The following is a 22,494-nucleotide window of genomic DNA, read 5'->3' on the forward strand; positions in this document are numbered from 1 at the left end:
CAGCCTGTTCTCTATCTATGTCTGTATTTTGTTTGTTAGTTCATTCTGTTCATTAGATTCCACATATGAATGAAATCATATGGTATTTGTCTTTCTCTGACTGGCTTATTTTACTTAGCATAATACTCTCCAGATCCATCTCTGCTGCCGAAAAGGTTAAGATTTCCTGCCTTTTTACAGCTAAATAGTATTCCATTGTGTACACAGATCTTATCCACTCACCTACTGATGAACACTTGGGCTGCTTTCCAGTTTTGCCTATTGTAAATAATGCTGCAATTAACACAGGGGTGCATATATTCTTTTAAAGCACTGTTTCGGGATCTTAAGATAAATTCCCAGAAATGGGATCTCTGGGTCATAAGGCAGTTCCATTTTTAAATTTTTGAGGAAAATCCATACTGTTTTCCACAGTGGCTGCACCAGTCTGCATTCCCACCATCAGTGCAGGAGGGTTCCCTTTTCTCCACATCCTTGCCCACTTTTGTTTGTTGATTTATTGATCGCAGCCACTCTGGCAGGTATGAGGTGATATCTCAAGGTGGTTTTAATTTGCATTTTTTTGATGAGCATCTTTTCATAATGTGTCTTGGTAATCTGTATGTACTTTTTGGAGAAGTGTCTATTCAGGTCCTTTGCTCATTTTTTTAATTGAATTGTTTGATTTTTTGGTGTTAAATTGTATAAGTTCTTTATAAATTTTGGATATTAACCCTTTATCAAATGTATCGGTGAATATATTATCCCATTCAGTGTGTTTTCTTTTCATTATGTTGATGGTTTCCTTTGCTGTGCAAATACTTTTTAGTTTGATGTAGTCCCTTTTTTCTTCTTTTGATTCCCTTGCCTGAGGTGAAATATCGGAAAAAAAATTGCTATGAGAAATGCCTGAGATTTTACTGCCTATGTTTTCTCCTAGGATTTATATGGTTTCAAGTTTAACATTTAAATCTTTAATCCATTTTGAATTTATTCTTGTGTATGGTGTACGAAGGTGGTCTAGTTTCATTTTTTTTTGCATGTATCTGTCCACTTACTGAATAGACTATCTTTACCCATTATATATTTTGCCTGCTTTGTCAAACATTAATTTATTATAAAGGCATGGGTTTATTTCTGGGCTCTCTATTCTGTTCCATTTATCTATATGTCTGTGTTTATGCCACTGCCTTGTTGTTTTGAATACAATGGCCGTGTAGTATAATTTGGTATAAGGTAGCCTGATTTCTCCAACTTTGTGTTTCTTTCTGAAGATTGCTGTTGCTATTTGAGGTCTTTTTTTGGTTCCATGTAAAATTTTGGAATATTTCCCAGCTGCTGGGGCTCAGTGGTTGAGCGCTGACCTGTGAACCAGGAAGTCACAGTTCGATTCCAGGTCGGGGCACATGCCCAGGTTGTGGGCTGGATCCCCAGTATGGGGTGTGCAGGAGGCAGCCAATCAATGATTCTCTCTCATCATTGATGTTTTTTCTTTCTAACCCTCTCCCTTACTCTCTGAAATAAATAAAATTATATTTAAAAATATTTGGAATATTTTGTTCTAGGTTTGTGGAGCACCATATCAGTTTCTTTATAGGAATTGCATTGAATCTATAGATTGCTTTGGGTAGTATGGGCATTTTAATGATACTAATTCTTCCTATCCACAAACACAGTATATGCTTCCAGTTATTTGTATCTTTTTCAATATCTTATAATTTTTTGAATATAGCTCATTTACATTTTTGATTAAATTTGTTCTTAGACATTTTATTTGTTTGAGGCAACTATGAATGGGGTTGTTTTCTTAGTTTCCCTCTCTGATAACTCATTATCTATCTATCTACAATAATAAAAGAGAAACATGGTAATTAGCGTACGACTGCTACCCTTCCCATTGATTAATCAGCATATCCTTATGCAAATTAACTGTCAGCCAAGATGGCGGCCAGCAGCCATGCACTGAAGCGAACAGGGAGGCTTGCTTGCTCCAGTGATGGCGGACTCCAACGTTCCCCGCCTTGCCGGCCTCTCAACTGCAACTCTAAGCAACTATGTTGCAAATATAGAAGCTAAACAAAACCCCAGAAACCAGCTTTCAGCCAGCCGGACCGCAACATTGTATCAAATATGGAAGGAAAAACAAAGGCCAGAAACCAGCTTTCAGCAGCCGAGGCCTCAGAGCTAAAGCTGGCCCAGAATAGAAAAAAAAAAAAAGAAGAAAAGGAGTGGTTGGGAGCTTCAGTCACCGCCAGCCTGAAAACGGCCCTTAGCCCCTCAACCAGACTGGCCAGGCACCCCAGTGGGGACCCCCACCCTAATCCAGGACACCCTTCAGGGCAAACCAGCCATCCCCCACCCGTGCACCAGGCCTCTATTCTATATAGTAAAAGGGTAATATGCCTCCCGGCACCGGGATCAGCGTGACAGGGGGCAGTGCCCAAACCCCCTGACCGCCCTGTGGCTCTGTGTGTGGCAGGGGGCAGGGCCACAACCTCCTCATCTGCCCTGCTCTGTTCTTGACAAGGGAAGGCACCCCAACCCCCTGATCAGCCCTGCTCTGTGCCTGATAGGGGGGAGCTCCCCAACCCTTTGATCGCCCTGTGGCTCTGTGTGTGACAGGGTGCAGCGCCCCAACCCCCTGATCGGCCCTGCTCTGTGGATGATAGAGGGCGGCGCCCCAACCCCCCCCCCCCCCCCCCACGGGCCCTGCTCTGTGTGTGACGGGGTAGAGCCATAACCTCCCTATCGGCCCTGCCCTGAGTGTGACAGTGGTGGCGCCCCAATCCCCTGATCGGCCCTGCTCTGTGGGTGATAGAGGGTGGTGCCCCAACCCCCCTATCAGCCCTACCCTGTGAGTGACAGGGGGGAGCTCCTCAACCCCCTGATGGGCCCTGCTCTGTGCGTGACAGGGGGTGGCGCCGCAACTTCCCTATCGACCCTGCCTTGAGTGTGACAGAGGGCGGTGCCCCAACCCCCCAATCGGCTCTACCCTGAGGTTGACTAGGGGTGGCATCGCAACCTCCTGATCCGCCCTGCTCTGTGCATGACAGGGGGCAGTGCCCCAACTCCCCAATCGGCCCTGCTCTGAGCCCGACCAGGGGCTGCACCTAGGGATTGGGCCTGCCCTCTGCCACCCAGGAGCAGGCCTAAGCCAGCAGGTCGTTATCTCCCGAGGGGTCCCAGACTACTAGAGGGCACAGGCCGGGCTGGGGGACTCCCCTCCACACCCCTCTCCCCACTCCCACCCCCAAGTGCACAAATTTTTGTGCACTGGGCCTCTAGTATATATATAAAAGGCTAATATGCTAAGTGTCCAACCATCTGACCGATCACTATGACATGCACTGACCACCAGGGGGCAGACACTCAACACAGGAGCTGCTGAGCTGCAGTGACTTGGCAGTGGTGGTTCTTGGGTGATGTACCCCAAAACCAGAGAGAAGGGAGCCTGATTCCTCACGGGGCCACACAATTCTACCTTCAGCCATGGGTTATGTTGTTGCTGGGGCATTGTCCGCCCCAAATCTAGTTTATTGCACACTTGCATTTGCATTCCACACCCTGTATGACAGCAACTTTGCAGAGTGCCTTCTCGCACTCCAGGACCCCTCGGGGGATGTTGAAAAGCCAGTTTCAGCCCAATCCCCGCAGGCCAGGCCAAGGGACCCCACCTGCCAGAGGGACCCCACTCACTCTGCAGATGCCCTTCAAGCCATGCTGCCACCCCAGGTGTTGCTGGCCAGGGAGGGACCGTGGGAGGTTGGCTCTTGGGCATGTCTGGCCTGTCTTGCCCAGTCCCTCCCTGCCGGCCACCTTTTAATTAATTTCCTTTCAATGTGCCAAATCCATGCACCCTCTCAATAGTTGGTGTATAAAAAATGTCATCAATTTCTGAATAACAATTTTGTATATAGCTATTTTGCTGAATTTATTTATTATATCTAGTTGTTTTCTGGTGGAGTCTTTAGGGTTTTTTTATATTTTTCAAACTGAAGTTCTGTTTAAAATGTAAAAGAAATGGTTTTTGAATATGCTGATGAATAAAGCAAAAGAATACAGTGTCCCCTTCCTACTAGTCAGCCAGCCTACCCAAGTACAGGGCAATATACAGTACATACTGCTGATAGAATTTCACTGTAGTTTAGTGCTAGATTATTTGTGCCTAGATTATGTAGAGACTTGAGGCTCAGTGCAGGAAATTTACACGTGGATGGGGTCCCTAGGCCTGGCCAGCAATCAGGGCCGATCAGGTTCCCTGCCTCCCCATCTCCCCCGCTCCTCCTTCCCTCACTGTCCACATGCTGCTACCCACTCCCGGTTCCCCATCTCAGCCCAAGGCCTGGCCCCAATCAGGTGATCAGGACCTGTCAGCCGGAGGGAGGGACTGGGAGGTTGATTTGCAGGCCCCATCGGTGATTGGGGCCTACGGGCTGGGGGCAGCTCCTCCATTGAGCGTCTGCCCCTGGTGGTCAGTGTGAGTCATAGCAACCGGTCGTTCTAGTTGTTCCATCGCAAAGGTCACTTAGGCTTCTCTATAGATTCTCAGTGTGAGATTTCAGTTCTAGGTTTACACCTTTACTGAGCCATAGACAAATCCCTGGGGCCCACAGTTCTTTGCACAGCATCCTTTACAATATGTTTCACCTTCTTTCTCAGTCAGAGTTATTGATTCAAGATTCTTTCCACACTTGGCACACTGGAAACAGTTTTTGTGCCAGGGATTTCCTGCCCCAATTATGTTCTTAGCAGCATGCATGGAATCCCCACATCTGGAACTCTTCTCAGCACCTCTGTATTTCTGAGTCAATTCAGATGTGTTTGGATTTGTTGTAGGCCTGGGAGTTTAAACACTCTCTGGCTTGATGCCCAGCCTCTGGCCCTGGTCCATGTGGTGCATGCCAGCCCCTGGCTGTAACCATAGTCTTTTGGCCCATATTTCTTTCCATATCGGGATATGCAGTAGAACTCTTCATCATGAATAGCCACTGTTGTGCTATCTAATTTTTTCCTGCAAACCATGCACAGAAAGCAGCAGTTATGGAAGCTTCTCCCATCACACTTCACCTCTTCCACATCAGACAGGGTCCTCCCCAGACCCCACACGTGTTTCTACCACCCCAGACAGGCATTGAGTCAGAGGCAGGACCAAGCACCACAGGCAGGGCTAAGGAAGTGGAGCTGGAGGGAGCAGGTGGGAACTCTGGGATCATCTGCGAATAATGACAGTTTTACTTCCTCCTTCCCAATTTGGATGCCTTTTATTTCTTCTTCTTGTCTGATTGCTGTGGCTAGGACTTCCAGTCCTATGTTGAATAAGAGCAGTGAAAGTGGACATCCCTGTCTTGTGCCTGATCTTAAGGGAACTGATTTTAGTTTTTGCCCATTGAGTATGATGATGGCTGTGGGTTTGTCATATATGGCCTTCATTACATTGAGATATGTTCCCTTTATTCCCACTTTACTGAGAGATCTTTACCATAAATGGTTGCTGGATTTTACCAAATACCTTTTCTTCATTTATTGATATGAGCATGTGGTTTTCATCTTTCATTTTGTTTATGTGATGTATCACATTTATTGATTTGTGGATATTGTTTCAACCTTGCATCCCCAGAATAAATCCCACTTGATCATGGTGTATGATCTTTTAATACATTGCTAGATCTGGTTTGCTAATATTTTATTGAGGATTTTAGTATCTATGATCATCAGGGATATTGGCCTATAATTTAGTTTCTTTGTAGTATCTTTATCTGGTTTGAGAATTAGAATAATGCTGGCCCAGTAAAATGAGGTTGGAAGTATTCCCTTCTCTTGAATTTTTTAGCTATAGTCTACAGATAGGTGCTATTTCTCCTTTGAATGTATGGTAAAATTCACCTGTGAATCCACCCAGTCCAGCACTTTAGTTTGCTGAGAGGTTTTGATTATTGCTTTAATTTTACTAGCTGCAATCTGTCTATTCAGATGATCTGATTCTTTCTGATTCAGTTTTGGAAGATTTATGTTTCTGGGAATTTATCCATTTTCTTCCAGATTGTCCAAATTGTTGGCAAATAGTTGTTCATAATATATTCTTACAATCCTTTGTGTTTCTTTGATATCAGTTTTAGTTCTCCTTTTTCATTTCTGATTTTATTGATTTGGGTCCTCTCTCTTTTTCTCTTGATAAATCTGGTTAAAGATTTGTCAATTTTGTTTATCTTTAAAAAAAACAGCTGTTCATTTCATTGATCTTTGTATTGTTTTTTTTTTTTTTTTTTTTAGACTGTATTTTGTTTATTTCTGTTCTATATTATTTCCTTCCTTCTACCCACTCTGGGCTTTCTTTATTTTATTTTTGAAGTTCCTTTAAGTGTAAAGTTAGATTTTTTTACCTGAGATTTTTCTTGTGTTTTGTTTTTTTTTCTCAGATAGTGCTATAATGCTATGAATTTTCCTCTTTAATGCTATGAAGGAGTGCTTTCACCATGTCCCATGTTTTGGGTTGTTGTGCTTTCATTTTCATGTGTTTCAAGGTATGTTTTGATTCTTCTCTGATGTCATTGCTAACCGATTCATTGTTTAGTAAAGTGTTATTTAGCCTCCATGGCGTTGTGTATTTTTCAATGTTCCTCTTATAATTGATTTCTAGTTTCATACCATTATGGTCGGAGGAGATTCTTTTTTTATTTTTATTTTTTAAATTTCTCTTTAGTTGAAAGTATTAAGATGCCCCCCCTTTTTCCCCATTGGCCCCTTCCTTCCCTTTTCCACCCTCTCCCCAGGCCTTCAATCCACTATTGTTTGTATCCATGGGTTCTGAATATAGGAATATAAGTTCTTTGGTTGATCTCTTTCCTCCCCCCCCCCCACCTTTCCCTCTAAGGATCCTCCATCTGTTGCATGCCTCCATGTCTCTGCATCTATTTTGTCTGTTTATTTTGTTCATTAGATTCCACATATAAGTGAGACCATGTGATACTTGTCCTTCTCTGACTTACTTATTTCACTTAGCATAATGCCCTCTAGGTCCCTCCGTGCTGTCTCAAAGGGTCAGTAAACCTTCTCTTTTTTTTACAGCTGCAAGTATTCCATTGTATAAATGTACCGTAGTTTTTTGTGTTGTTGTTTTTTATCCACTCATCTCCTGATGGGCACTTGGGCTGTTTCCAAATAGCGCTGCTATGAACAATCCCTTCTGACCTGAAATAATTCTGTTGAAAAATCAGCTGACAGTTTTTTGGGAGCTCCCCTGTAGGGAACTAACTACCGTTCTCTTGCAGCTTTTAAGATTCTCTTTGTCTTTAAACTTTCTCCTACTAATTATGATGTGATTTGGTGTGGGCCTTTTTGAGTCCATCTTGTTTGAGACCCTCTGTACTTCCTAGACATGTGTGTCTTTTTCCATTACCAGGCTAGTGAATTTTTTGGTTATTAAGTCTTCAAATAGATTCTTGATTCCTTGCTCTCTCTCCTTTCCTTCTGGTACCCCTAAGATGTAGATGTTGTTACACTTCATCTTGTCCCAAAGTTCCCTTAAATTATCCTCATTTTAAAATTCTTTTTTCTTTTTGCTGCTCTATTGGGAGTTTTTTCTACCTTTTCTTCCAAATCACTGATTTGATTCTCTGCTTCATCCAATCTACTGTTTATTCCTTCCAGTGTTTTCTTCATTTCAGATATAGTATTCTTCATTTCTGACTGATCTTTTTTTTGGTTTCTATGTCCTTTCTCATGCTGTTGTGCATCTATAGAACCATTACTTTGAATTATATATCTGATAAATAACTTGCCTCCATTTAATTTAGCTTTTTTCCTAGAGATGTCTGCTGTTCTTCCATTTGGGGCCTTTTCTTATAATTGTCTTCTCATTTTGGATGCATCTTTGTTTCTATGTATGACATAGATCTGCTATGACTGTCATTCTTTGTGGGGTGGCCTTATGTAGAAGGTGTCCTGTGGGGTCCAGTGGTGCCGTTTCCTTGATCACTTGAGCTGCGTGCTCCAAGAATGTTCCTTGTGTGGGTTATGTGGGCCCTTCTGTTGTAAGTGAGTTTTTAATGCAATTGGGTCATTGGTTTGTGGGATTTGCCCTAAGGCTGGCTAACCCTGAGGCTCAACCCTGACCATGAGGTGTGAGCTGCTATGGAGGTGCTGACCACATGAAGCAAAATTTTCCTCATTGGGGTTTGATATCTGCCAAGATATCCCCTTGAAGATGCCAGTTGTGAAGGTTATTGGATCCTGCTCTGATGTTGTCTGATGCTGGCCACTGGGTGCATTGGTTCTGGACCTCCTGGGAGTCACTCTGGTGCAGACCACATACGACCTTGCCTGTGACCGGCCCTTGGCAACCTGTTTGGAGCAGTCTCTATGTGGCCTCTTCTTTAAGTTCTTGGTTATAAGACTTCTCTTCAGCTAGTCTTCACTTGGTTATCCATGATGATTGTTCTATAGTTTAGCTATAATTCCAGTTTGGTCCTGGTAGGAAGTGAGTGTAGCTTCCATCTACTTCACTGCTGTCTTTGCTCTCCTCATAGATATATTTTTTAAAGCACAGTATAAATTTCTAATTGAACTAAATTATATATGTTGGATAGTACTTCATGGCATATAGACATTGATAACAAAATTGGGTACAACATGGAGAACACAAACTGGTAACCCTACTTTAAAATATAATATATATGCCTTTATTTTTGAAACTAAACTAATTTCTCCATAATTACAATCCATTATCTAAATGAGAGTGCCATTTTGAGAATATAGATAATTTTAGATAGCTTCCAATCACTGCGAAGAATAGCATCACAATTTCCATAGCTGACATGCAGGCCCAGTTTTGAGGTCCAATCTTATGATAGCAAGAGCCTCAGCCATGGGTCTCATCTTAAAGAAGGGCAGAAGAGTGAGTATAAAATTTCCTCTATCGTTTTAAGAAAACTTTAGTCTCTAAGGTTATTCATAAGGAGTCCTGAGTAGACTTGTCAACAGGTCTAACTTGGTGGCTAGTGGATAGCAACACACATAGCATCAGCAATTGTCTGGGTAGCGGTGTGCCAAAGTAAATTACGTACCAATAAACAGAACTTTGATGTTGTGGCTTACTCGACTGCTCGAATAAATGTTTCAGTTATCTATTGCTGTGTAACAAACCATCCAGGAACGTAGTAGTAGCTTAAAATAACAACAATCATTTATTTTGCTTACACAGGACAGTTCTGGCAGGGCTCATCTGGAAAGCTGGTCTCTACCCTGGGTAGCTTTAGTAGGGGCTGCTAGATTGAACATGTAGGATCAAGCCACTTAAGCTAGTTCACTCTGAGGCTGGCAAGTTGGTTCTGGCTGCTGGCTTGGAATTCAGCCAGGGCTGTCAGCTGAGTGCTTCAGTTCCTTTTAATGTGGGCTGCTTGGGCTTCCTCACAGCTTGACAACAAGTGGAAACTACAAAGCTATGATCTAGCCTCAGAAGTGCAAGAACATTACTTCTGTCATATTCTATTTGCCTAACAAGTCCATTAGGACAATCTATTTTTAAGAGGAGGAGAACTCGATTTAATGTCACAAAGGGAGGGGTAGCCAAAAATGTTACCATCTTTAATCTACCAGAGCAAAGGGTGGGTGTGCAGGGAATTGTGGCATCGGTGCTCCTTGCCCAGGTGGAGGGGTTATTCATACGCCAACAATCTTACACATTCCACCTGAAGCAGATTTCCTGATTGTAAATGACACCACATCTACCACCAACCTCTCACATATAGGTGGCATGTACCATGGCCAGGCAATATACTAAATGCTTTATAAACATTTTTAAATAGCATCCTTTTAACGGTTCTTTTAGGTAGATGATAATATTGTCTGAGGCACAGAGAGGTTAATTTACGTGTACAAGATTCATAGCTAGTTGGTGGTAAATCTGAGGTTCAAATGCAGACTGTCTCAGGCCACAGTTCATACTCTTAAGCACTACACAGTATAATCTCATATGAGGTCACTCCTCCTTCGACAAGCAGGCAATCAAAATACTACTTAATCTGCTACACTGAAGAGGCCCCTCTGAAATGACTTAATTGAATACAGCAGCCTAATAACTAAGTTCCTTTTTTAAAAAAATCACCTTGTGAAAGCACTAGAGACCTGAAAGTGCCATAAACATGAAGTCCTGTGTTGAGACAGGATACAACTAAGATGTAGAAACCCAGTCCTGCAAAAGATGTCCCAGAAAGCAAGATGAGTTGGAGTACTGGGTCAGGGTGCTGATGTTGGTCATCAGCCAAGTCATTGAGAAGTAATAAGGTTGAAGTCAGACAAGCATTAACAAGAGTCCGGTCTGAAAGCTGAAACAGAAAAATAAACCATTTACTCCCCAACCTCTCCAACACTCACTAACAGGTATAAGGTGGTATCTCATTGTACTTTTGATTTGCACTACCCTAATAGTTAGTGAAGTCCCTCATTCTGTGCTGATGACAATGTAAACTAGTACAGCCACTATGGAAAATAGTATGGCGGTTCCTCAAAAAATTAAGGATAGAGTTACAGTATGACCCAGCAATCCTTCTTCTGGGTATCTACATGAAAAACTTGAAAACACTTATTTGCAAAGATATATGCACCTCTATGTCCATTGCAGCATTATTCACAGTGGCCAAGAAATGGAGACAACCATGTTCTTTGATAGAGGATTGGATAAAAAAAGATGTGGTACATATATGCAATGGAATACTACTCAGCCATAAGAAGAGATGAAATACTGCCATTTGTGACGACATGGATGGGCCTTGAGAACATTATGCTATCTGAAATAAGAAAAAGCTAAGAACCATATGATTTTGGTCAAATCCTAATAAAGAGGGAATATGATAATTGACCCTCATGCTGTCACAAAGATGGCGGTGCCCACAGCCAATAAGGAGGGAATATGCTAATTGACTGCCACACCCTCAAAGATGTCGGTGTCCACAGTCACAAGATGGCCAGCAGGGGAGGGCAGTTGTGGGAGATCAGGCCATCAGCGGAGGGCACTTAGAGGCAACCGGACCAGCAGGGGAGGGCAGTTGGGAGCGACCAGGCCTTCAGGGGAGCAGTTAGGTGTCGATCAGGCAGGCAGGGGAGCAGTTAAGGGGTGATCAGGCAGGCAGGCAGGCGAGCGGTTAAGAGCCAACCTTCCTAGACTGTGAGAGGGATGTCCGACTGCTGGTTTAGGCCTGATCCAGTTTAAACCAACAGTTGGACATCTCCTGAGGGGTCCCAGATTGGAGAGGGTGCAGGCTGGGCTGAGGCCCCCCGTCCAGTGCATGAATTTTGTGCATCAGGCCTCTAGTATGGGATATAAAACTGAAACTGATAGACACAAACAATAGTTTGGTGGTTACCAGAGGGAAGAGGGTGGAGACTAGTAAAGGAAAAAGGAGGGCAAATATTTGTATTTGGTGACTGAAGATGATTTGACTTTGGGTGGTGGGCACACAGTGCAATATACAGATCAAGTATTATAGAAATGTACACTTGAAACCTACATGATCTTATTAACCAATGTCACCCCAATCAATTTAATTTAAAAATTTAATAAAAGAAAAGAAAAATAAACCAAAGAATGATTAGTGGATGTGAGGATTTCTGTTCTCTTGACTTTGTAAACTTCAACTATTCTCCTTTTCTAAATTCCTGACTCTTGTAAAGCAGCCTGTACCCTCGAGGACTGCTAACCTGATGCTTATCTGCTCTGTGGATCTGTTGTTGTTAGGTCCCTCAATACTTCAGTTTGCCTATAGACTGAATATTTTTGCAGCACTTAAAGCTGGAACTGTTTCTACCAGCACCTTCTTGCTTTCCCCACTCTGCTCAGAGTAACCTGGGCTGGTTTGGGCACTGCTAAAAAAAAAGTGCATGGAGACATTAATAAATGGCCTGATGCTTCATGTAGTGTCTCTATCCACAATGATTGGCATAATAGCCAAAAATTACCAATAAATTATTTTAATAATAGCTTATTATATCCAAAACTCATCAGAATAGGGTTTTTACATTTATGATTCTAATATATAGAAATTTTATATCCGTTTGTTTAAACCCCCATCAACTGATTTCCAAGGCATTGTACAAAGCATTAAATTTTATTGTATTTATTACATATTTATTTTATTTCACTGTTAATTGTTTCTATTCTATATGAATATACTACTCATTAATTATTTTTACATTTGTCAAAAAATCATATTCAAGAAGTTATATTTCTCTGCTCATTTATATTAAAAATGCAAAAGTGTGTCCAAATGGAAAATATTTTGGCTTGAGAGCGTTAGTTTATTACAAATAAAAATACATGCTGTGGCCCTAACCGGTTTGGCTCAGTGGATAGAGCATCGGCCTGCGGACTAAAGGGTCCCGGGTTCGATTCCGGTCAAGGGCATGTACCTTGGTTGCGGGCACATCCCAGTGGGGAATGTGCAGGAGGCAGCTGATCGATGTTTTTCTCTCATCGATGTTTCTAACTCTCTATCCCTCTCCCTTCCTCTCTGTAAAAAAATCAATAAAATATATAAATAAATAAATATTTTAAAAAAAATACATGCTGTGAATAAAGAAAAAGTGTTTAATGCTCATATTAAACCCAACTACACTAATTTTATTAACAATATTGAGTTGTACTTGTTCAAAATCCAAATATTGGAAAGTGGAATTGTCTTTTGTATTGTTGCTGCTTTGTGCTTTAGAGATTTGATTAAGTTTTGTCAGTCTCCTATGGTTTTTCTACTTTTGACTTTTCTTCATTACCTTATATTGACCCTTCAGATGTATTCTCATTAGGGGTACTTGTATGGTTCATTAACGGGTCCTTAGACAGATAGAGATCACAGGGGTATGCAATGTCCAATCCTTTCCTGAAGTGAAGGAGCCGTGCCCCAATGGCTTTCGGGGCATTCACTTGTCATGCTGTTGGCTTTTGGCCAACAGAGATGAACAAATTAGCAGAGTGTACCTGTGTTGGCCCTGTTCCTAGTCTCATTTATGTAATTGATGTCTGGTGGCTTCATTATGGATCATTAACATATCAACGTGGTGTCTGAGGCTGGCCAAGTGCTGCTTGTTGTCAGGCCTTAGCAATTTGCCATAACACATAAAGCAAGAAGTCCTGGACGTTCCAACGGTAGTCATAGCAAAATCAAGATAGTAGCACAGAAGGCCCAAATTCAGTGACTCTTAGAGTTCCTTTGTGTTTGAAATAGTTGATAACAAGTTTGGATTTCTGTTAAACTATTTTTCTATAATACAAAAGACATGTTTTGTAAATAACAATACTCTATGTGGTTCTTTTAAATATTTTAAGTTCCTTTACATTCACTAGTTTCATTTTCATAGCTTTATATCTAATTAATGTACATATTTGTTGGTACCTATGAACAATGGTAATTTTGTCTAAATGTGACAGATTTTTAAGCCAAAGAAATTACATATTTGGAGATGGTTTTGATTTTAGGTAAATGATTTACTCTGAATTAACTGTCTCACATTGCTTGAGAAGAATTGTAGGTTGTTTTTATAGTCAATCTGAAATACAAGCTTGAAATTTTCTATTCTAGAGTTGTTCTTATAAAGTGTTATTAGATTATCAGTTGTTTAAGATGCAAAACAAAAGAGTGTTTTAAAGACACATATTCCTTATTCACTTAGTAGTTCTAATTTAAGGTAGTTAATACAGACAAAGGTAATTGTAAACATCTACTACCATAAATAATAATAAAAAGAAATAAGAATTTTTAAAAAAGAAATAAGGATTACTTTAAGAAGTAAAAATAAATATATTCAGATAAACTGTATTTGTTATGAAGGACATATGTTTTTAGAAGTGGGAAAGTAAACCCCAACACAACCTGTGGACAAATGCCAACCATGACAGAGGGGCTTGTGACACCAAACAAACAACTCCTAAGGGAATGCTCTTTCAATCATTATCCTGCTTCCTTGGAAAAACATAGAGCTGGCAACCCGGTGCTGTCTCCAGCTTTCTTTTCTTCTTCTTCTTTCTGTTTTGTTTGTTTGTTTGTTTTAGGAAATTATAAGTTATTGAATTCACAATGCTGGTATATGCTAGTCAAAGTCTATACTCTTTTCTTGGTACGCATTTTAGTTTTAGGCAACAGTTAAGTCAGTGTTTAACTTTCTTTTCATTTGACATTTCACAATCTTCAACAGAATAATCTAGAAAAAATAGTGATTCATAGTCTATGGTACTTTTGTATGCAAGGTAAATTTCGATGACAAAAACACTGTTAATGTTTTCAGAACAAGCAATTTATAAATTTAAGGCAATAGATTATTTATTCAAACTTAATATGTTACACAAAGTTCTGATAAAATAGAAGCATTACGACAGTCTCCTGGCCAGCACCAGTTTGGCTCAGTGGATAGAGCATCAGCCTGCAGACTGAGGCGTCCTGGGTTCAATTCTGGTCAAGGGCATGTACCTTGGTTGCGGGCACATCCCCAGTAGGACATGTGCAGGAGGCAGCTGATCGATGTTTCTCTCTCATCGATGTTTCTAAGTCTCTATCCCTCTCCCTTCCTCTCTGTAAAAAATCAATAAAATATATTTTTTTAAAAAAAAGACAGTCTCCTGGAGTTTGTTGTAATATTATTTAATTTGTTGACATGTTTTTAGGTTCCATAAAGTAAAACTTCATTATGTTTTCCTCAAGGCTTTAAAACTAGAGGCCCAATGCATGAAATTCAAGCAAGGGTCTCAGCCCTCACAGCCACAGTGGCTTGCCTCGGCCCTTGCAGCCCCAGCTTTATCTGGAAGGTCCTCTGGAAGGACGTTCAGAAGGTCGTTAGGCTGTCTGGTCTAATTAGCATATTACGCTTTTATTATTATAGATTATTATTATAGATAATGTGTGATTTAAAGCAATGGCCATTTTCAAAGTCTTCATTGTTTGTGTTCCTTAAGTGAATCAAGAAAATGCATTAATATTTCTTTTGTATTCACAATGGGCAAAATGGTCAACTTAGAGTCTGTGAAGGACCCAAAGCATATGATAAGGTTTGTGTTTTGAAGATGCTTGTGATTCAATAGGAAGGGAAAAGGCATACATAGTGCTTCTATCACGTGAAATTAAGGGATTCTAGTGGTTGCTCTTGGGACTCGTTTACTGTTTTGACTTTGTGTACTTTGTTTATCTCTCCTGCTACACTGTGACGTCTTGGCTGTTGTTTTTTGTTTGTTTGTTTCTTGGGTTTTGTGTGTATGTGTGTGTGTTTAACTTTCCAAATACTGTTTACTTCCCTAAAACCTGGAGACAAGGAAAAGGTATGTGACTGCCGGGGACACAAGCCTAGGAGTGCACATTGACAACCGCAACATTCAAGGCTGGGGTGCTGAGGCCCAGCAGCCCTGTTACTACTGCTCCAACCAGAAGTGCCATCCAGCTGCCCAAGGAACAAAGGTGGACAAAGGTCTCCATGACAAAGGTCTTATAGACGCTGAGGAACATCAGCAGGAGGCGAGCTGGCCAGAAAGTGTGGTGTAGGTCGGAGGGTGATATCACCCACACCTGGGCAGACTTGAGGATGCAATGGACCAGACTAATGTTGCAATCCATGTTCATCTGGATGTATTTCCAGTCAAATTCAATGCCCTGAGCTCCAACCCAGAGGGGAATGCAATGGGACATTATGAGATTTATGTTTAATAAGTAGCAAAATACTGGATAAGAATACTAGTCCTAGGCAGGAGTCAGTTGACAGAAGCAAGAGGAAAAAGGAGAGGAGAAAAATTTCCAGAACTTTTTGGGAATTCGAGGCCTCAGGCTATTTCTGAGAATTGTATACCAAGGACTCTTCTTATTGTAATTATTCAATAATTTTTAAAGGTCTTTAATTTTTTAATACAAAAATATGTACTTACAGTTAAAGTATTTGAAAAATACAGAAAAGTATAAAAATCACACATAATCATATCCTCCATGTCTTCTTCCAAATATGGTTTTGATTTTGCATTTAACATGATTCAAGTAAATTGTGGACCGCTTAACCATATGAGTAAAATTATTCTGAGGAGAAATTTTCCTAGATGTCTGTAACACATTATAGAAGTGTTTATTTTCACAGGTAGTTAATTTTATGCAAATTTAACCCCAAAAGTTATTTTGTGCAAAAATTATGTGATCTTCAAACATTTTATTACAGCATTGGACATTTGGTTTATAAGTATTCTCTTCTCTTGAGGAAATTATATTCCATTTCCTCTCTGACATACCACACAGTAAAATGCTGATACAGTTTCATTGTAAGTAGGGACTATATAGTACAAGTCAATGCTAAGTTGTTAAGAATTTCCTTCTCCTCCCAATGGTATACACATGGTTGCTGTAGGAAAATGGTTGGAAATCAGATTTAACCCTTTGTTCAGTTTTTCAAATAGGAATGAGGAGATTCGGGGCAATAAATGCATTTTTGACTACTTGTTGAACAATAAGATTTTGGCTAAGATATAAGCACGCAAGAAAAGTTTGCAATCTTAATAGACACACAAAACACTTTTACTAGATGAATAGAAGACGCTTATAAATTTTCTAGATTTAATAAAGTATTCACAGTAATAAAAGTTCTTCTAAATTATTATAAAGCCACCTTTTCTTAAAATAACCCTAGCATGGTTTCTTAGGTGACAGACCAGGTAACCTAATTAATTTGAAATCTGTTTGTTGCCATCCTGCTGTTGAAAAACTAGATGGACAGACAGACAGAGACAGCAACATGGAGAGAAACACACAGGAACAGAAAAATAGAGCACTCTCAGAAAAATACATTTTGAAATTCATGTGGCTATCATCAATAAAACAACTAAGAACAAGTGTTGGTGAGAATGTGGAGAAAAACAAACCCGCATGCCCTGTTGGTGGGAATGCAGATTGGTGCAGCCACTGTGAAAAGCAGCATGGAGTTACTTCAAAAAATTAATAATGGAACTGCCTTATGACTCAGTGTTTCCAGTTCTGGGAATTTATCCAAAGATACCCAAAAAATTAATTTGAAAGAAAATATATGCACCCCTATGTTCATTGCAGTGCTATTTGCAATAGCCAAGATTTGGAAACTGCCCAAGCATCCATCAGTAGATGAGTGGATAAAAAAGCTGTGGTACATTTACACAATGGAATATTACTCAGCTGAAAAAAAAAGGAAATCTTACTTTTTCGAACAGCGTGGATGTAAGCCAGTCAGACAAGTACCATATGATTTCACTCATGTGAATCTAATGCACCAAATAAATTAACAAAATAGAAACAGATTCATAGATAGAGAACAGACTATCAGAGAAGATGGAGGTTTCAGGGCTGGGTGAAAAAGGTGAAGGGATTAAAACAATAATTTTCATAAATACAGAATATAGTATGGTGATTACGAGAGGGAAAAGGGGGTGAGGGAGGTAGGAGAAGGTAAATGGTAATGGAAAGAGACTTGACTTGGGGTGGTAAATACACAATATAACATACAGATGATGTGTTATAGAATTGTACACCTGAAACCTATATTCTTTTATTAACCATTGTCACCCCAATAAATTAAAGAAAAAAGAAAAACATACCTGTCACAATGGGATTGCTTCATCCCAACATTTTATTTTAACTTTATTTATTAAATTCACCTTAAGGTTTCAATCATGGAGTTCCCAATATTAAATGCTCATATTTTAATATATTCCTTGACAGGAAAAGGTGCAAGATGAATGCCTTGATATACAAAGTCAGTTGAAACAAGGCTTGACAAAAGATTTAAGTTTGACCATCAGTTATTCAAATCTCCTAGGTCATATTTATTTCACTTTAACTTCCTTGAAGACCTTTCTTTTACCTATTAAGGCAGGTGTCCTTCTCACACTCACCAGATTTGACAGGTGGCCTCCATCACCCAGGGCTGAATTATAAAATGAGCCTCGCCATTACGTCAGTTGTGATTACACATTTTAATACTGTTATATTTGAAATCATTTTATATGACAGTTTGTGCCGTCTGATAACATTATTTAATTGACAAGGAAGCTATTTCTCTTATTTTTTCTCTTCTTAAGGGTTGCGTATTTTAAAATCATAGACCTTCTTAGGAAGTAGTTTTGGAATGTGAAGCTTGCAGGGGGCGGGGGTGGGGGTGGGGGTTTAAACTGAATGAGACTGTTGTTTCCTTGTGACTTCTTTGAAGTTTTCCCAATTATGTCTTGCTATTTGTTTGTTTCTTAAGTTGGAATTGCTGCTACCAGCAGGAGTTCTGATAGTGGACTTCACAAATTTGGTAAAAACATAGTTAGAGACAAAGGAGATCAAGGTGACTTTTCTTGAATTTCATCCATAGGCATTAGCTTCTTATTTTTCTCCTTTGCAAACTTCTTAACAAGCTAATATTTAGATTTAGGGAATTTATAACCAAGAAAAAAGTAGTAAGAAAGCAATTATTAGAAGTGTTCTAAAGTATTAGATTCATCAAAGAAAAATAAATGGAAATTGTCGGTGATTATGTTAAGTTCATTTGCTTACAATCTTTAAGGTCAAATTTTGCCACGCAGCTTACAAGAATACATCAGTGAAATAAATAGAAGTGTAAAATAAAAAGTCGGAACCTTGAATCTTATAAATGAGAGTAGAAAGTGAAGAGTGGTAAGAAATAATTATAGAGCGCTACAATAACTATTAAATTTGGGATGCAAATTTGTCTTAATCCAAATTTACCCTCTTTGTCTATGACCAGCTTTCTCTGAGTGATATAATAAACACTTTCCACCACATCACAGTTTTAGTGAATATGGTAGTGCTTGCCTAAACCTGCTTATCTTAGCACATCCTGATAGTATCCTTCCACAGTGCAACAAGGTAAAACTGATTTTATAAACGGACCAAACAGTAGGCCCATTTATGCTGTTTTCTAAGGAACAACCTTAGAATATTTGGAGGAATTAATGGATTGCTTTTTCTAAACAAGTTGCCAGATGAGACTTGAGCCCCAAACATGTGAAAGTTACCAGGACCTAGAGAACATTTATATTGAGTTATTGACTTAATATAGATCCTATGCCTCAAAGATCAAATAAGAGGCAAACTTTAATGTTGACAGCCTATTGTAAAAATTAAAGTACTAGTTAAGAATCTTTTTTTCCTTCTCTAAAAAAGAGTACCTATAAGCAAAGATAGGATTATTCACAGGAAACTAATAAGAAAGGGCATGTGAACAAATTACTGATCAATCCCTAATTGTATTCAAATACCATATGGCAAGACAAAGATGATTGTAGCTTAAAGAAAGTTCAAAACAGACCACAGAATATCAAATGAGATTTAATCCATGAATAACTTATTCATTTCTGGTAAGGAAAATGCTAAGAAATTCAGAGAAGAGTTAGTGACAATAAAGTTTTTTTGTGGAATAAATATTACAAAACGTAATTATACAATATATACAAACAAAGAATTTAAAAGTACAGGGAAGCATGTAGTATAGTTAACTTGAACAGCGTAGTTAATAATAAGTGAAAGAGATAAAAAATAATGGGCATTATCATATGAAGATGAAATGTAACAAAATTTATGAAGATTAGCAGTCCTTGAATATCACACTCAAACAGTACGAGCTGGGCAGGTTACACCCTCCACAGAGAGGTGGTGCTCAGGAGCCAGTGCCTGAATTTGCTTATGAGAATTACATAACATTTAAATTGATAGCATTAAATAGGATGAACTTGTATGCATATATGTATAACCCATGGACACAGACAATAGTGTGGTGAAGGCCTGGGGTAGTGGGGTGGGGGGGGACAGGGGTGGGCTGGGAGAGGTCAATGGGGGGGAAAAGGGGGCATATGTAATACTTTCAACATTAAAGATTTAAAAATAAATAAATAATAGGATCATCATAAACCTAGGCTTTACCATCTATATATGTCTATCTACATAAAACCCTAACGTGCAAATCGACCAAATGGCGGAACGACCAGTGGAACAACCAGCAAAACAACCGGTCACTATGATGTGCATTGACCACCAGGGGGCAGATGCTCAACACATGAGCTGCCCTGAGCCTGCAGGCCTCGACCAGTGGCGGCGGTGAGGGGCAGGGCCAGAGAGTGGGTGGCTCCAGATCAGCCAAGGTGGGTGTGAGCAGGGCCCCCCCAATCACCCTGCAGATCAACCCACAGAGGGAGGCAACTGGCGGTGGCAGGGGGCAGGGCCAGCGAGCGGGCAGCACGAGGCCAACCAAGGTGGCTGTGAGCAGGGGCCCTTGATTGTCCCACCAGTTGCCCCACAGATCAGCCCTGATCACCAGCCAGGCCTAGGGACCCTACCCATGCATAAATTTCATGCACCAGGCCTCTAGTCCTATATAATAAAGATGTAATATGCAAATTAACCCTCACACCCTCACAAAATGGCTGCCTACAGCCAGGCCAGCAGGGGGGTTAGTGAGGGACGACCAAATGACTGAACAAGAAGGCTGTGTGGAATGACCAGGCTGGTGGGGGGGGGGGGTTTGGGAATGACCGGGGGGGGCAGTAAGAGGGGACCAGGCCAGTGGAGAGGGGCAGTTAGGGGCAACCAGGCCAGCAGGGGGGGGGGGTGCAGTTGGGGGCGATTAGGCTGGCAGGGGTGGCAGTGAGGGGTGACTAGGGTGGTGGAGGGGCAGTTGGGGGTGACCAGGCCAGCAGAGGGGGCAGTTGGGGGTGACCAGAATGGCAGGGGGGCAGTAAGGGGTGACCAGGCCAGCAGGGGGGGCAGTTAGGAGTGACCAGGCAGCAAGGAGGGGGCAGTTGGGGGCGACCTTGCTGGCAGCGGGGGGCAGGTAGGGGCAACCAGACAGGTAGGCAGGTGAGCAATTAGGAGCCAGCAGTCCAGGATTGTGAGAGGGAAGTCCAACCGGCAGTCGGACACCCCACAAGGGGTCCCAAATTTCGTGCACCAGGCCTCTAGTAAATATATAAAAGGCTAAGCAACCAGCCAACTGGCTGACCGCCTGTAGGTATGACATGCACTGACCTCCAGGGGCAGACGCTCAGTGCAGGAGCTGCAGAGCGACAGCACTTTGTAGAGTGCCCTCTTGCACTCTGAGACCCCTCAGGGGATGTCAGAGAGCTGGTTTTGGCCTGATCCCCGCAGGCCAGGCCAAGGGACGCCACCTCTCAGAGGACCCCACTCACTCTTCAGATGCCCTTCGAGCCCCAGTGCTGCCCCAGATGTGGCTAGCCAGGGAGGGACCATGGGAGGTTGGCTCCAGATCTTGCCCAGTCCCACCCTGCCAGCCACCTTCTAATTAATTTCCTTTCAATGTGCACAAATCCGTGCACTGGGTCCCTAGTTTATATAAATTACAGATTGGTGGCTTGTAGGCCAAATCCTCATACATTTTTGTTTGGCCCCATAATTTCTAAATTGGTTTTCAACATTGAAGCATATGGCTTCTCTGGAAATATGTGAAGCTCTGGCAACACTAAGCCAGCATTCCATGTGGTGACACATTCCTTTAGATTGGGCATGCACCTGCCATTGTGCTAAATTTTCTACCTTGCTTCTTCACTGGGTTAAACATCTACTTAGCCTGTGAGAGCATTCGGATTAAGACTCCTGGTTTCGATATTTTTCTAAGTATTTTATTTAGGAGATCATGCCTATACAAATACAAGGGAAAGAATCAAATGAAAACTTGAGTATTATGATTACATGTTTTCTGAGTGATGCTTTGGTCAGTATCTGTCTTTCACAATTTAGGTAAGCTCCCCAAGGGCAGGTAGCACATCCTGTTGTTCACCATGGGGTATGCAGAACCTGACACAGTGCCTGACTTCTTCCAAGGCATTAATGTTTCTATGATTGACATTAGTAATGGAACTGTCCAAAAATACTAACAACATATTCCTGTTTAAAATGTACTTCATTTTAGAAGTTAAGACATTAACCATAAAAAGTACTCCTTTTTGTCCATAGCAAGGTGTTTTAAGAATTATCAACTGACCTTGTCATAAGCCAAGAAAATATTTAGTCCTGATAGTTTTGGAATGTAAAGGATCAAAATAAAATCATCCATATTAATTCTAGCTTGAGTTCAACTGTGTACTATAAAAACTACACTAGGTCTTTGGAGTAAAGGCATGCCAACAGAGCTCATATATGTGCTGATTTAAAAGTAAAATAAGTATTTTAATTGCATTAGTTATGAATATATCATTTATAACTTATTTATATCAAGGGGAAATGTTGTCGAGATCTTTAATATAGTACCTGACACAGAATGAGAATTTCATCATTTTTTCATTTGGCTGAATCTCACAATGTTCAAAAAGGAGTAGAGGATGCTCAGGTAGTGATATTCTGCCAGGTGGAAATTGAAGTAGAGAGTTTTTTGTTAGATATAACGGAGAAGGGATTTGGACCAACAAAGATAAGAAACAAAGAGTGTTGAGACCACTTAGGAATCCAAAGTCCAGTAAACCAAAATGAGAGACTAGAGGAGTGCCAGACAGAATAGTCCATAGTCACCATTAACATGAAC

The 22,494-nt window shown here is 40.8% G+C and overlaps 1 protein-coding gene and 1 pseudogene across 1 annotated transcript in view; one reads left to right on the forward strand and one right to left on the reverse strand.

Annotated features, from left to right (window-relative positions):
• FOXP2 (forkhead box P2) overlaps positions 1-22,494 on the forward strand; it is a 698,448-nt gene that overhangs the window by 352,685 nt on the left and 323,269 nt on the right. The window lies entirely within an intron of this gene.
• On the reverse strand, positions 4,550-5,111 carry LOC139016744 (cysteine and glycine-rich protein 2 pseudogene; annotated as a pseudogene).

This window comes from Myotis yumanensis, unplaced genomic scaffold (genome assembly GCF_028538775.1).
Source record: "Myotis yumanensis isolate MYYU_CA2020_CCGP unplaced genomic scaffold, mMyoYum1.0.hap1 SCAF_9, whole genome shotgun sequence".
NCBI classification, from domain to species: Eukaryota; Metazoa; Chordata; class Mammalia; order Chiroptera; family Vespertilionidae; genus Myotis; species Myotis yumanensis.